The sequence below is a fragment of the Taeniopygia guttata genome, chromosome 3 (genome assembly GCF_048771995.1).
Source record: "Taeniopygia guttata chromosome 3, bTaeGut7.mat, whole genome shotgun sequence".
NCBI lineage: Eukaryota > Metazoa > Chordata > Aves > Passeriformes > Estrildidae > Taeniopygia > Taeniopygia guttata.
Window position 1 is genome coordinate 13,649,849 of NC_133027.1, and position 14,525 is coordinate 13,664,373.

Consider the following 14,525-nt stretch of genomic DNA (forward strand, 5'->3'; position numbering starts at 1 on the left):
TGTCTCATTGGTATGTGAGAATAGATGTTTGTGGTAGGATAAATATTTAAGCCTCATAATGGCAGTACGTCAGGATGCTCATCAATGAGTGTGAATAGTTTGATTCAGAAGAGCCCTAAAATTTTTTCTAAGTTTTATGGTGGAAGAAAATACTATTTTAGGGTTGTATTAATTTGAAAGACTAAGATTTGTCACTTTGGACAATAGAATGTGTTTTAAACATAATTTATGACTACAAGCTTTCTGCTGCTACTGAATGGCTGTCATGAAAGGTAGCTTCTGAAATTGCATTTACTGGTCTCTGGTAGATCACATCATTCAGATAAATTGTCTTACATTTTCCATGTCTACTAAAATTTACAAACCAGCAAGAAGTCCTCTCTGTGTTGCTTTCTCTGTTGTATTTCAGCTAAATCTGAACTGGAAATAAGAGATAAATGAATGAAATTGCTTGCATTCTTACATTTATTCTGAATTAAACAATGTCAGACATAAATTCTTCAGATGAAATGATCTGTCCAGTGCCAGTTCAGTAGATTCCCATTTGGGAAATGGAGCATTATGTTTTCATGCCACATCTGAACCAAAGCAGTACAGATGTCCATTTCTCAGCCTGTCAACATCCCTGTGAATGGCAGCACAACCATCTGGTGTATCAACAGCTTCTCCCAGTCTTGTATCAGCTGCAAAATTCCTGAGGGTCATTCTGTCCCACCCTCTGGGTCTTTTATGAAGGTGTTAAATAGTATTGATCCCAGTACCAACCACAGGGGAGCACCACTAGTGACTGTCAAGATGCATTTTGTGCTTCTGATGATATCCCCTTTGAGCTTCGAGTGCAGCCAGTTCTCGGTATACCCCACTGCCAGTTTATCCCATCCAGAGTTCACCAGTTTGCCTATGAGGAAGTTGCAGGGCCAGAAGCCTTGCTAAAGTCAAGATAAACAAGACATCAGCCAGTTCACATTTATGGTGCACCCCATCAGGTCCCACTGATTGTGTAGGTCTGACTTCTTTAAGTGTTCCCACCCTGATCTTCCTAAAGTCTTTCTTGCTGCAGACTGCAGACTTTATGGTTTCAGAGGCCTGGGATTCCTGAAGGCAAATCCTGCCATTAAAAGGCTGAGGTAAGTGGACACTGAATTCCTTGATCTTTTCTGTATTCTTTGCCACAGGTCCCATAGCCCATTTAGCAGCAGGCAGACATTTTAGTAGCTTTCCTGTTTCTGCTAATATACCTGTAGAATCCCTTTGTTCTTGACCTTCGTGTCCTTCACCAAATTTCATTTCAGAAGGGCCTTGGCTTTCCTAAGTCCAACCATGCCATCTTTGCTTGGTTTCATGCTTGTCGAGAAGGACCTTTCTTGAGCTTGGAGGATGTGGTCCTTGAAAGTAAGCCAGCTCTCCTGGACACATCTCTCTGGGGTTGTACTCTATGCAATGCTTCCAACCAGATCCCTGAACAAGCTAAATTAAAATTCCCAAGTCTTTTTTATAAATCATCTTGTGACTGTGTAGTCAGAAATAGGCTTTTAATGCTTTTGGACTGTTAGAAGTGTTCTGTGAGCATCAAAAGTCAAGAAATACAAAATCTTGCATATCCAGAAGTTTGCGTGTAGTTAGAGATAGTTGGAAGAGGTGGAGTTTTGGTTCTTTTTCTTTAAAATGTAGGACACTTAATTATTGTTTCCTTGCCTCAGATGAATTCTCTTATACAAAATTACAGAATCTGTTACTGGGTACTGTGATGCACACTGGGTAATGCAGTGCAAGTGAACAGGCTGAAGCAGTGACGTGAATTTGAATTGCCAATAAGAGAATAAAACCCAGTTTTGGTTAAAAAGACAGGATAGCAAACTAGTATTTTAATGCAGCAGTCTGTAATGCTTCCTGCTACAGACTAATAAATGTGAATTCCTGGCTGCCACATAATCCAGATTCAGCAAACACAGAAGTTTTTCATATGGATTTGAGTCAAATATAACTCAATGGACTTCAGTAGAGCTGTTTCTGATTGACACGGGCATAAACAATGCCCTTTGTCTTTTCTCAGTCGTGGCCTTTGACCCAGGTTGCTTATTACTGAGCAAATTGAGTCTTCTTGTGTGGATCAATGGTGTAACATGATAGTCTTGAAGAGATCTCCTGTGCTTGACTGCTTTGAAAGTAAAGCTAAAATGAACAATGTAGTAGGTGTCCAAGAAAATAAGTATATAGTTAAAATACAGGCCAACCAAGCACTATTCCCTAGTTTAAGAGAAAGAAACATTATTTTCCAAGACATGTTAATTTGGGTTCGAGCTGGAATTAATATAATAATAGAACTAATATAACTCTCTTCTCTTGGGTATTTTGGCTGTTGACCATTAAATATGTAAACTTGGGTATTAAGAACTTGACATATCTCTTGATATTTTAAAATTGCTCCCATAACTTGAAGGTTAGAATACTTGTATGAGGCTTGAATCAAAAGTGCTATTACAGCTCATGATAATTCTCATCCTGTGAGGATCCATTTAATGTAAGATGGATATTGTTTTTGGTTTTGTTTTCTTTTTATTTGGTTTTGGTTTTGTTTGGGCAAAATTTTGTATTGCATATAAGGCTGTGTTTAACTACAGGCACTTTGACTATTAAATTCAGGCTTAAATAATGCACAGCATCAGAGCTCAAAGGCTTCTTAATAGAAACCTTCCCAAATAAGATGCCTTACAGGGGAGTTGAATTAGGTTTCTTAGATGAACTTACTGAATAGGTAAATGTGATTCTAGTTGCTGAGATACTGAATATATCAGTATAAGACTGAGGCAGGTATTACATCCCTAGGGAAGTTTTTAGTTTGGGGAAAGAAAAGTTGTGGTATATAGCCAATCTAATTGAAGGATTTTGTGGAGATTTTTGTTGTGTATCAAATTAAATGAACATATTTGTTCTGATTAATTTTGAATTCCCCATATTCAGATATACATTCATAATAATATCTATAATACTTATACAATGAGAGACTTTTTTGTAACCACTGACTTAGCCACTGTGTTTGCAGCTGTGTTTTGAAACTACAGAGTGAATGCCACATTTGTTTTAGACAGCCTGTCAGATTGGCATTTGCTTTATTAAATTTGAAGCTTAAGATTCCTTTTGTTCAGTGGTTTCAGATTCACATTGAGACCCGCTGTTCTGATTATATGTTGTACAACTGTAATTAATTTAGATACATAGATAAGACCAATTTTTTTTCTTTATACTTGTCATTTGCTGTATAATTGACCAGAGTTTAAAATTATACAAGTTTAGGTTAAATAGAATCAGCAAAAGTAAATGCATGCTGCAGGAAAATTGCTTTAAATTATTTTGTTGAAAAATACTACATCTGAGACAAGATTATTTTTCAAACAAGTAACAGTATTTTTGTATTTTGTTTTATTCAAATAGAAGCTGAGAGTTTACCATTACACTTATTGCCTGAGTACGTGAGTAGTTTAAATCAAAATGTGCAGTGTAACTGAGCTAAGAAAAGACAACAATTTTGTTAGAGTTTGACATAGGGGCCCAAAACACTGATCACTGTTCATGTTGAGAAGTTAGAGATTCCTCAGTTCTTTCATACTGATTAAATCAGAAGAAGAAAAAAAAGCCATTTGTCTTTGACCCTAAGTGCAATTTGAAATGCCATACTTAATAAAAATTAGCCAGTCTAACAAGCAAACATTGTGGGTTTTAGCTTTGAAAGGCACAGGCTTCAATTTAATTCAGATTATTTTCATGCCAGGTACCAGTGTGAACATTACCATGTGAAACAAAAGGCCCAGGAAACAGCAGAGATTTGGCCTCTCCAAAGTCATCCTAGGGGTTTGCGTGTATGTGAAGAGTTCAATTCTTCTGGGGCTTTCAGTCAATTGTATCACAATTGTATTGGAAACTTCTGCTGGAAGAATTCTGGGACATCTTCTATTGACTTTATGGATCAAAAAGTATAAAAATGAAAGATAGCATTCTAAACATAGCAGTGACAACTAATTCATGGTCATAATACTGGATCAGAGTTCCAAAATGTCATCCTCTCCTTTTTAATGGCAGATTTTTTTTTTTTTAATTCTCTTTTCAAAATTAGAAAATATATTTTTGCCTCTATTTGAAGTAGATCGGTTCTTCCACAGCTTTGCTTATATATATATTAACCTGATACGCTGTTTGGAATACAGTGGTTTTTATCCTGCCTGACATAAACATCTTGAAAATACAGGTGACAGGAGTTACAAACTTACTTATGTGATATTTCAAGGCAGAGCACTTGTAACAGCCATAGGTTTTAAATGCTTGAGGTAGCAAATTATACCACATATGCAGTCCTCCAAAGGGTACGGAGAGAAAGACCTCTAAAGACCCTTGTTCTTTGTGTTAGGGTAGACTAATTTGTCCCCAGAAACCATGGTGTGAGTTGGAAGGGACATTAAAGTTCATCCAGTTCTGACCACCCTGCAGTGCTCAGGGACACCTCCTGCTGGACCAGGTTGCTCAAGAGCCCCATCCAGCCTGGCCCTGAACACTTCCAGGGATGGGGCATCCACAGCTTCTTTGGACAGCCTGTTCCAGTGTCTCACCACCTTCACATTAAAGAATTTCTTCCTAATACCTAAACTGAACCTACTCTGTCTCAAGCTATTTCTGCCTGCCCTATCACTTCAGGCTCTTGTGAAAACTCCATCTATTTTGATGGCTCCCTTTGGGTGCTGGAATACCACATTTAGGTCATCCCAGAGCCTTCTCTTTTTCAGGATGAGCAATCCCAACTCTCAGCTTTTCCTCACAAAAGAGATACTCCATCCCTCAAGTCATCTTGGCCTCCTCTGGACTCACTCCAACAGGTCCATGTCCTTCCTGTGCTAGGGACCCAGGGCTGGGTGCAGCACTGCAGGTGGGCTCTCACTGGGGCAGAGCAGAGGGGCAGAATCCCCTCCCTCCCCTGCTGCCCACAGAGCTTTGGATGCAGCCCAGGACACGTTTGTCATTCTGGCCTGGAATGGCACATGGCTGGGTCATGTCCAGCCTCTCACCCACAGCACCCCCAAGTCCTTCTCAGCCAGGCTGCTCTGGATCTACTCATCCCCCTGCCTGGTGCGGCACCAGCACTTGGTCTTATTGAAGCTCATGAGATTCCCCCGTTCTCTATCTCTCCACTGTTGTCTGTGGAGATCCTGGGTTATTACCTTGGATAAAATGCCAGCTCTTACACTCATTTTCAGGAGAGGCAACAAAGCAGCTACGTGTTCTCAGTATCTGAAAGTTTTTTTTGCTTTGAGCAGTATCTGTTGCTATCCTGTTCTGCGATTTCTGCAACAGCAAGAGGCGGGCATTACAAGCAGCATTATAAAATAAATGACATGGTTTTCATTCTAATTTAGTTTATCTTTGAGGATCTGATTCAAAGTCTGTTTGAGTCATTAGCTTTCAAATTGCCAAGCTGAAAATAAACCTTAAAAAGGTCAAGCAAAACTTCTTCACTCTTACAAGTTGTACCTTTTTCTTCATGTGTGCTTATAAATCATCTTCTCTGTCTAGTAGCACTCAGCTACCTGACAGCATCACCAGCAATGCTAATTTCCTCAACAGGGGTCAGCAGTTCAGCCTTACTGGGTTTACTAGGAACTCCTTTGACTTACTCTCTCTGGTCTCTTCCATCTGTATCCACTTAGAATAAATGTCCTCTAAATACCACGTTTTAAGACATGTTACCTTACATTTGCCAAAACACAAGTTTTTTGCTCTGCCACAGTAGTGGAGAGTTACCCAGCATTTCTTTAGTAAGGTCTGGGTGCAATTTGCACTCATGGTATGTCTTAATAACAAGAATCTTAATTGTAATTACAAGTAATTTTTAATTCTAATTACAAATAGGTGTTCAAATGGAACTATAGATAATCAAAGCATTTACATCAGCAACAGTATGCAACAACTCATAAAATCACAGAGCTTTTTTATCACATAAATTCTACACATAGAAACAGCAGCACTTACTAAAATAAAACTAAATAATAAATATAAATAATATCTATTTATATTATTATATTCTGGGTGTTTGCTTGCATTTTCAAACAAATATATTCCTCATTTATGCCCATATTGTGTTTGTTTCTTTGAGATACAAGAAGTGTTTGCTGATAGAACAAGGTCTAAGTGTGGATCCGAGAGCACACAGAGGAAAGATTTGCTTCTGAAACCACTCCAAAAGTTTTCCTCATCGTAACAAAGAATAGTAAACATTCAACTCAGCTGGAGAATTCAGCATCAAAACAAACCACTGTTCAATAACAGCTTTCAAAAAATATTGATATTTTGCTTTGGAATCTGCTGAAGAAATTTACACACTACTGATGGGGAAAAAATTACAAAATAATTTAAATTTGAGCTTCAATTCAGTGGAAAGACTGCATGAATCTTGTCTGACTTTGGACCAACTTTAAGCTGACTTTTAATGATTACCTTTGCTTTGATCACATCAGGTGCAGCTAAACATACAGCTAATTCTCAAATTTATTGTGATGATATGAGTGAGATTTTTTTTAAGTTGGGGGACTGGATTGTTTAGTAAGAGTGAAATTGCTTTTATTGCTTGTATTTTTCCCTGAGTTCGACTTGATTACTATAAACTGCAAACATTCTGCCAACCCTGGGCAAAGAACTCTGTGCTGTCATAATCCCAATAATATAAGTGTCCTAGACATAAAAACCAGCCTTTATCACACACGTGGTGTGTTACATGAAGCAAAGGCTTTCATGTGTTATTTATACATCATGAAATGTAAGACAGCATAGGGAAGGACAGAATTTGGCCCTGAGTTTAATCTTATTAGGCAATTATTTTTTCTGGGGTTTCATTGTGAGGCAGATTTCTCCGTTATTACCAGTCCTACTCTGGCAACTTTTTTCCCCCTGTACTTAGATTTCACAGAACTTTTTTATTTTACTTCTACTCAGATCTGCTTTTGTCTTATAGGGAAAGAAAACTAAGAGACTGGGTCCGTTATCTCACATTTCAGTTAAGTCTAAAATATATTTGCTTAGGGGTAAAAAAGGTTGAGGAAAAAAGGGAAATGTCAAAAATGAATAATAAATGGCATATAAACAGAAGCAGATTTTCTGTGATATGTTACCCCTGATAAACTTGATAATGTTTCCCAAATGTGTTGCCTTAGTTCAAATCCAAATCTACTGGTCAGGTTTTACGTGCTATTTTTAATTTTACTGCTTAAAAAACTTTACATCATCTTGTAGGAATTCCCTCCTACTGCATAGCTGTATCTAGTTATTTGTAGGTTAAAATTCATCTTAATATAGATTCATATAAAACATGTGTCACCACAGAGGCAGCAAAAAGGCAGATCTGGGTGGGTAAAACAAGCTGGATTTGCAAGGAAACTCTTTTTTCTTTTTAATGAAATATGTTTTCCTTTGAGGTCACTCTGCTGTTTGATGTTGTAGACTCCAAGGTCTTTCCATTCAGTAAACTTTCTTTGCCCTTTAAACAGTGAAATCAGAACGTGAGAGGTGAATGCAAACAACCAGAGACAGCGAGACCTGGAAATATTTAAGATCCACAAAAAGCCTCTAGAACTAGGCGGTGAACTTGAGACATTGCAGAGCAGTTCAGCTTTTTGGAATGCTTAAAAACAGAGACTGTTTCCTATAAGCATTGACTTGGTAGAGGTACTCTACTTCTACATTGATAGTAGTGGAGATATTTATAGGGAAAGAAACTTTCTCAACATAAAATACTAAAAATGTGGAAGCATTAAAATGGCTGGAGAAAGGAAAGGAATTATGCTTCCAGTGGCATGATACTGAGATAAGAAAACAAAACCCTGGTAACAGAAGATCTTTGTAGTGCTACTTGCTGCTCAGTCCGTTACCTAGTGTTTATTCACTGTTATCCCACAGCAAGTAGGAGATATCACAGAATCACAGAATGTTTGGGATTGGAAGGCCCCACAAGGATCATCAAGTCTTAAGGGAATGGCCCATATGGGGATTAAACCCACAATCTTGGTATTATTAGCACCCTGCACTGAGCAACTGAGCTGATCTCATACACTGCAAGTAATATCCTTAAATATTGATTCCATGCTTCCCAGCCTTAGCTAATTGCAATGTTTTCAAATAGGTTCAGCCTGATGAACTTCATCATAAGGAATTTGACAACTGGGTTAGCACAGAGTGTAGTTACTTCCAAAGGGGAGGTGAGTCATGTGCCTGCCCTTAGAAGTCAGGTAGGGTGTGAAAATAAGCCTGCATAAATAACAGACCATGCTAGACTCTGTCCAAGCAGTATAGTTTCCTTAACAGAAGGAAGAGGCACAGAAGAAGCAGCAATATCAAGTTCATTTGCCTCCATGAGGCTTTTGATGCTACCCCACACAGATGACCTATAAGCAGCTAGAGCAATGTGGTTTAGATAAATCTAGACAGGGTAAATAAATCCCCTTTCTGGAACGCAGACACTCCAGCTCTGCAGGGTATAGGGTGAGGACTGAGAGCCTCTTTAGCCATGCTCCCACCCTGTGACCCAAGAACCCACAAGCTCTATGAGCTTTTAGCTGTAGATACAAGCCTATGTACAGCTGTACATACAGCTGTACATACATACAGCTGTACATACATACAGCTGTACATACAAGCCTATGTACAGCTTTGAGTCAGTTGGGACTGGGTTGTTTTGGAGGCAGAGGCAGAACAAGGCATGGCTGTAGCCACATATTGCAAGTCAGCCCACTGGCCTGAGACTGCACATGTTCAATTTATTAGTGGTGATGTAGCCGTTTTGTGTAGACACTTTGGATCTTAATCCAGGTATCTGTGGTTCAAGGAGACAGAGCTTTGGGGTGGGGGAAAAAATGGTTAATCTGACAGGTTTTGTATTCCATTATACCTTTTGTCTAGTTATTCCTTTAAACAAACACCAAAATCTGTTCATTTGTATCAAGGAAAATGTTTATTAAGTGGTTAATTATGGATAGTCTCAGTTCAGTCAGAGAGAAAAAGAGAGATTTTTACCAGGCTGAGCCTGGGAAAGTGTTCGAAAGGAATGTAAATAATTCATTATATCCCTTGTTGTTCACATTGTTTATAGATATGTTCTGCCACCATGCATCATTCACAGTGCACCAATGGTGTGAGATGTTTTTACATTAAGACCGATGAAATTGGTCTGCACCATGTGCTCTATAAAGTGAGTGATGTATTTAAAATAAATCAGTTCAGTTCTCGCCTTCTGACTTGGAGTCTTCTTTATCCCCGTCCTGCCTCAACAGCGACAGTTAATTATTAAGTGGTATTAAATAAAAATGTAGTTAGCTGATGAAATACAACTACTCCCATGGAGTCTAAAATATGAAGCACTTGTCATATCTTGTACCCTGCCAGAACACCATAGTTGATTGAAAATGTAATAGTCCTGACTGAACTTTATGAATGTTAAGGCAAAATACTAACATTCTAACAATAAGATTTTTAAGGCTTCAGTAGAAATTAGTGGATAAGATTTCCTTATGCTGGGTCTCACTTGGAAAGCCACACTTTTGCCTTTATTTACCAGTTCACAGGACAGGAATAATTATGCAAGGCTAGATAATTTAATCAGTGGGTTAACAGGGCTTGCATGAATACCCTGGAGTCAGAGATTACATTTGTTTTTCTTCCTTATTTGGCTGCCCTTTAACTGTGAGTGGTTTGTGAAAGCCATGAATTATAATTAAATATAATCTGAGAAAGGTGAAGTGAAGCATAATTGAATATGGGTAAAATGTTACTCTCACTTCTATATTCCTAGCAGATAGTCAAGTAGGTAAGACAAGAACAAATGAAAATCTAATTGTTATAATGACAGATTTAATAAACTTAGATGCCAAACAACCACAAAATTTCGTGACCCATTCTTTATCTCACTTCCATCAGTGCTTGATCTTACCTGGGGATGAAAAGATTCCTCTCTTTTCAGCATAAACTGATGAGAACAATGTTTTGGCAGCAAACCTAAGTATGACATATGATCTCTTCTTTTTCTTTTCTATTTTTTTTTTTTGTTTGGTTAGGTTTGATTTGTTGTTTTCTTTTTTTTTTCTTAGTATGGATGTAGAGTAAAACCAGGGGCATGTGAGTTACAGCCGACTGGCTAAATGCTGAGCTGTGGAGTTCTTCACCCTGTGGCTCCCTTTGCTGCCAGAAGCCACAGGTCTCAGGACCTGCTCGGAGGAGCTCACTGTCCCCAGCCAGGGCTGACCCTGCAGTGTGTTCCTGTGGTCTGCAAGCTGGTTTTCCTGCTGAAAGGCAGGAATCTGAGCTCTGATACGTCCTGCAAAGAGGACAAAGAAGGAAGCAGGACACAGCAGCAATAAGAATAAAAGGAGAAAAATGAGCTGTGTACAGGACTGGAGGAGAGGAATGCAGAAAAAAAACCACAGAAATGCCTCTGAGTGAGTTGGAAGAGGGAAAAATACAGCTTTTTACAAACCACAATCCATGGAGAAAGATGTGTGTGTGGCTCAGAACAAGGGTTTCCTCACTCAGACGCCTGTGTAAACATGGTTGAGGAGCCCAAGTCTCTTTTTTTGCATATTGTTTATACTTTTATGTAATTCTGTCAGTTTAAATCCCATCAGAAGGCAATTCTCAAAAAAAAAAAAAAAAAACAAACCAACAAACCTTTCCTTTAATCTAAAAGTTAGGAAAATAAATGATTATCCCTCTGGTAAAAGCCTAAGAAGAGAAATCTCATGTGTTAGATATGCATAATACTGCACCCTTCATAGTGGGAATGTAATGGGGGCAGTGCAGTACAGATATTATATATTCCTTGTGTCCTGTTGAAGCATAGAAGGGTGCAGGTACAGGTTTTGGGTGCCTGTCTATGAAAGCAAATTCATATAAAGATAGAATGATATCTAGAAGAGGCAGCTGAGATCTCTGGTGAGCTGAACCCTTTCACAAGGTTTACACCTGAGTAAGGTCTCCTTGAAAATTGAGGAGAGATCAATGTCAGCTTTAATTCTGGATATACAGCAGGAGAGATGTGATGCCACCTAACCATGTCATTTAATTGTGAATTTTGCTTGGGAGAGCAGATTTTCTGCTTGTTTTGTCTCCTGCCTTGTTTGAAAAGGCAGAAGCTGGAGGCTGTAGGTGAAACAATTCTATAGATCACAGGGATTGCTACAGGTGTCATGTGCAGTAAGCACTGGCTGCAGGTTTAGTATCGGCTCGCTGACTTGTGGGACAGCCTACTCTCTGTTTTGCTCTTCTACTTAATCATAACCAAACTGGAAAGACAGCCCAAAACCCACAATGGCAGCACAGCAGTACTACTACACAGAAGGATCAAGATGGTGCAATCAGAAGTCACCATGGGCATTAAAAAAAAACCCAAAAAACAGAAACTAAAACTTCAAAGGGAGAATTACAATCTTGTAAGTCACCTGCAATGGACAGCTGTATTTTTTAAGTACAGTACTTTACTCCTATCCTATTTAATCCTATTTCCAGTGAATTTCCCACTTGTAAAGATTTTGAACTCTTTTTCTGGTTTTCAGTGTTTATTGGGGTGCAATTGCAAGATGCCTTTACAAGGTCTGTGGCTGAAATGACACACTATTCTGAGCCAGGTGTCGTGTCACTTTCCCATATACCGTGTGTAGTGTCAACTCCTGCATAAATGTGTTTGAAAGAAAATGGGAAAACAGCACCATTTTTAGTAGCAAGATGTACTTGAGCTTTATTGTTGCATTCCCAGTCATTCCTACATTGCTATTACCTACAAATGTATTGGAAGTATTCTCTAGTCTGTGTGCCATGACTTTTTTTCCGTGAGAGAGGAAATTGACACAGATCTTTTGATAACCACCTTCCTTCTGGCAGTGAACTACTGATTACTGATTATTTTTCCTTTAAGAGATTCGTTTAAGTGAATTCTTTTGGATTATTATGGATTTTTTTGGGGGGGGGGGGGTTTAATTTTCATAGGCAGATATGTCTACAACAATGTTCATCCTGAGTTGGTAATTTCTAAGGACAAGTATTGTTTTGAAATTTTAGGGTATCCTTGGACAGGAGCTTTATATGTGCAAAGATGTTAAATCAAAAAACTGTCCCTGCCAACTGTGAGGAATATATTCCTTCATTAGTCTTCAAGGATGCTGTGTCTAATTTTTAGGAACTTTTTCTCCATATCAAACATCTCCTAATTTGGCACAAATCAGAATAGCTCTATTTAATGAGTATCTAATTAATCCAAGTACAGGATGTGAATTTACCTAGCAGTGCATTCTGAGGCAAAATATGGACAGTTTATGTTTGAACCCCATGGAACTATGTTGTCTGTGTAGAAATCTAGGCTCCTATTTTTGGTCTTCAGTTATATAACTATATTAAAAAAGGCAAAAATAGAAAACAGGGAAGATTTCAGTGTGAGCTGAGGGTAAAATGTAATTTTTACCCAATAATTTCCAGCACCTACAGAACTACAACACTAGAAATGATGATGAGTTGGACCCCTGGACATCAGCAGCACCTTCATCAGTGCCAGGAAAGCTACACACACAGAACCTGCAGAATGGGTTTTAGCTGTAGTTTTGTGCAAAGCATGGAGGATTTTGGATGCATTGGTCTCTGAGGTCAGGTGGTAGGTGCTGCAAACTTAAAGTGTGCTCATGCACTCTGCTTTCTGCTTATTGGAGAAGGCAAAATAAGGGACGGGTACACCATGCCGACTTCCCAAACAGAAATACAATTTCATCATCACATCCTCTTTCACCAGTCTCTGCTGGAGTGGACAACAAATTCAGAAAGCTTTGTCTTTCCCATGAAAAAGGCTGCAAGTGCCACTCTTTTGAAGAGAGAGATTTGTCTGACTCTGAGGAAACTTTTTATTCAACTCTCAAAAAAATTAAACAAGAAAAATCAGGAGATGGGTAAGACGTATGTGCAACTTCACTACAAGAAAACAAGGCTTTTACCTGAGAAGCCCCTGGTTTTGGAGGAAAGAGATCTTATATGTATGAGTGTGAGCCAAGCTGTGATCTTTGGCATGGTTTGTTTACAAGCACAGACATTGCCTGAGGTAATCATACCCATATTTCCCACTTCTTTAATGTCCAATCTGCAGAACAAGTTGAAGAAATGTCAGTAGCTCCTTTTCAGCCACAAAAGTAAATTGGGTCAAATTCATTATTATTTAACACTAGTCAGAGTTTTAGTATGCGCTTATTACAATGCTTTTTACCACAATCAACTGGACAAAAGGCTCAGCCACTTCCTTGATCTCCCAGCAATCACAGGAAGATGTAACAAAGAGTTTTACCAAAATCTAGCAAAGTCCAGTTCCCTACAACCAGGTGAACTCCTCCTGCCTGTGAAGGTCAGTGAGTAAAGCACGCTACTATACAGTGGCTTGCTTCCAAATTAATTTCATAAAAATGAACTTCCCCTTAAAATTCTTCTGTTGCAGTGTTGAGTAACAAAACAAAGTCTCACCATTCTGTAAAACTTAGAATTCCTAGGAAACCAGTCTGAATTTTTGCCCATGTCTGGAAGTGTGCTTCACTGGAGGCAATTTCACCCAGCTGACTGAACAGGGATCCTGTTCAGGAGGATCATCCCAAGGGACCAAAACCAGATTCTCTCTCCATTTTTTGCCATGTTCATCTTCTTGTTTCTAGCAGTTACTTGCAATAATTTCCAAGTGTGGAAGCCTGATAGGGTGAAATAATAGAGAACCTTTTGCTGTCAACAGCAACCTGAACTAATTCTGCTTTATTAGCATTGTGCGGGATAATTTCTTGCCAAAGTGCAAAGGCTTCTTTGGGAATATTTTCAATAAAATCTAGAAATTGGTTTCATCATGAGGTACAGATGTTTTCCAAACTCTGTACTATATATTTTCTGTCAGAAATATTTAACAGCTGATTGTAATATCATTAAGAATCTCAGTAATCCAAAATTAATATATGTGTATAGAAAATTACTCATAGCTAAGCTTTTCATCAGTAAGAACAAAGAGGAACAAGTTGGAGTTTTAGCACATGGACAGGGACTGTACACAGAAGGATCAGGTACTATAATTTATGGGAGCATATTATCATTGTGATTCAAAATAAATAACTTTATTATGCAGGTAGACAAACATTAATGGCATGATGTTATACCATATGGTAATGCTCCTCAGAAAATTAGATAAATGTTGCACAATTCCACTATGTAAATAGTTTCATTAAAACCATGAGGAACACATGAATGACAAAGCAAGTGGGTTTTTAATTGTAATTTAATATTTTTACTATGCACAGCACTGCTTCTCTGAGTCATAGTGAGGAGAGGTATTCCAAGGGTTTCTGTTCAGCTCTATTCACTCATCCAAGTCAAATTCTTTGGACTGGATCCAGCAACTTTACACCAGTGCAAGTTCTGCCTGCTGGAAATGTCAAGATCACCTGTGATTTCAAAGAAAATCTTATGTGCTTGCAACCAGTTGTGCACCAGCA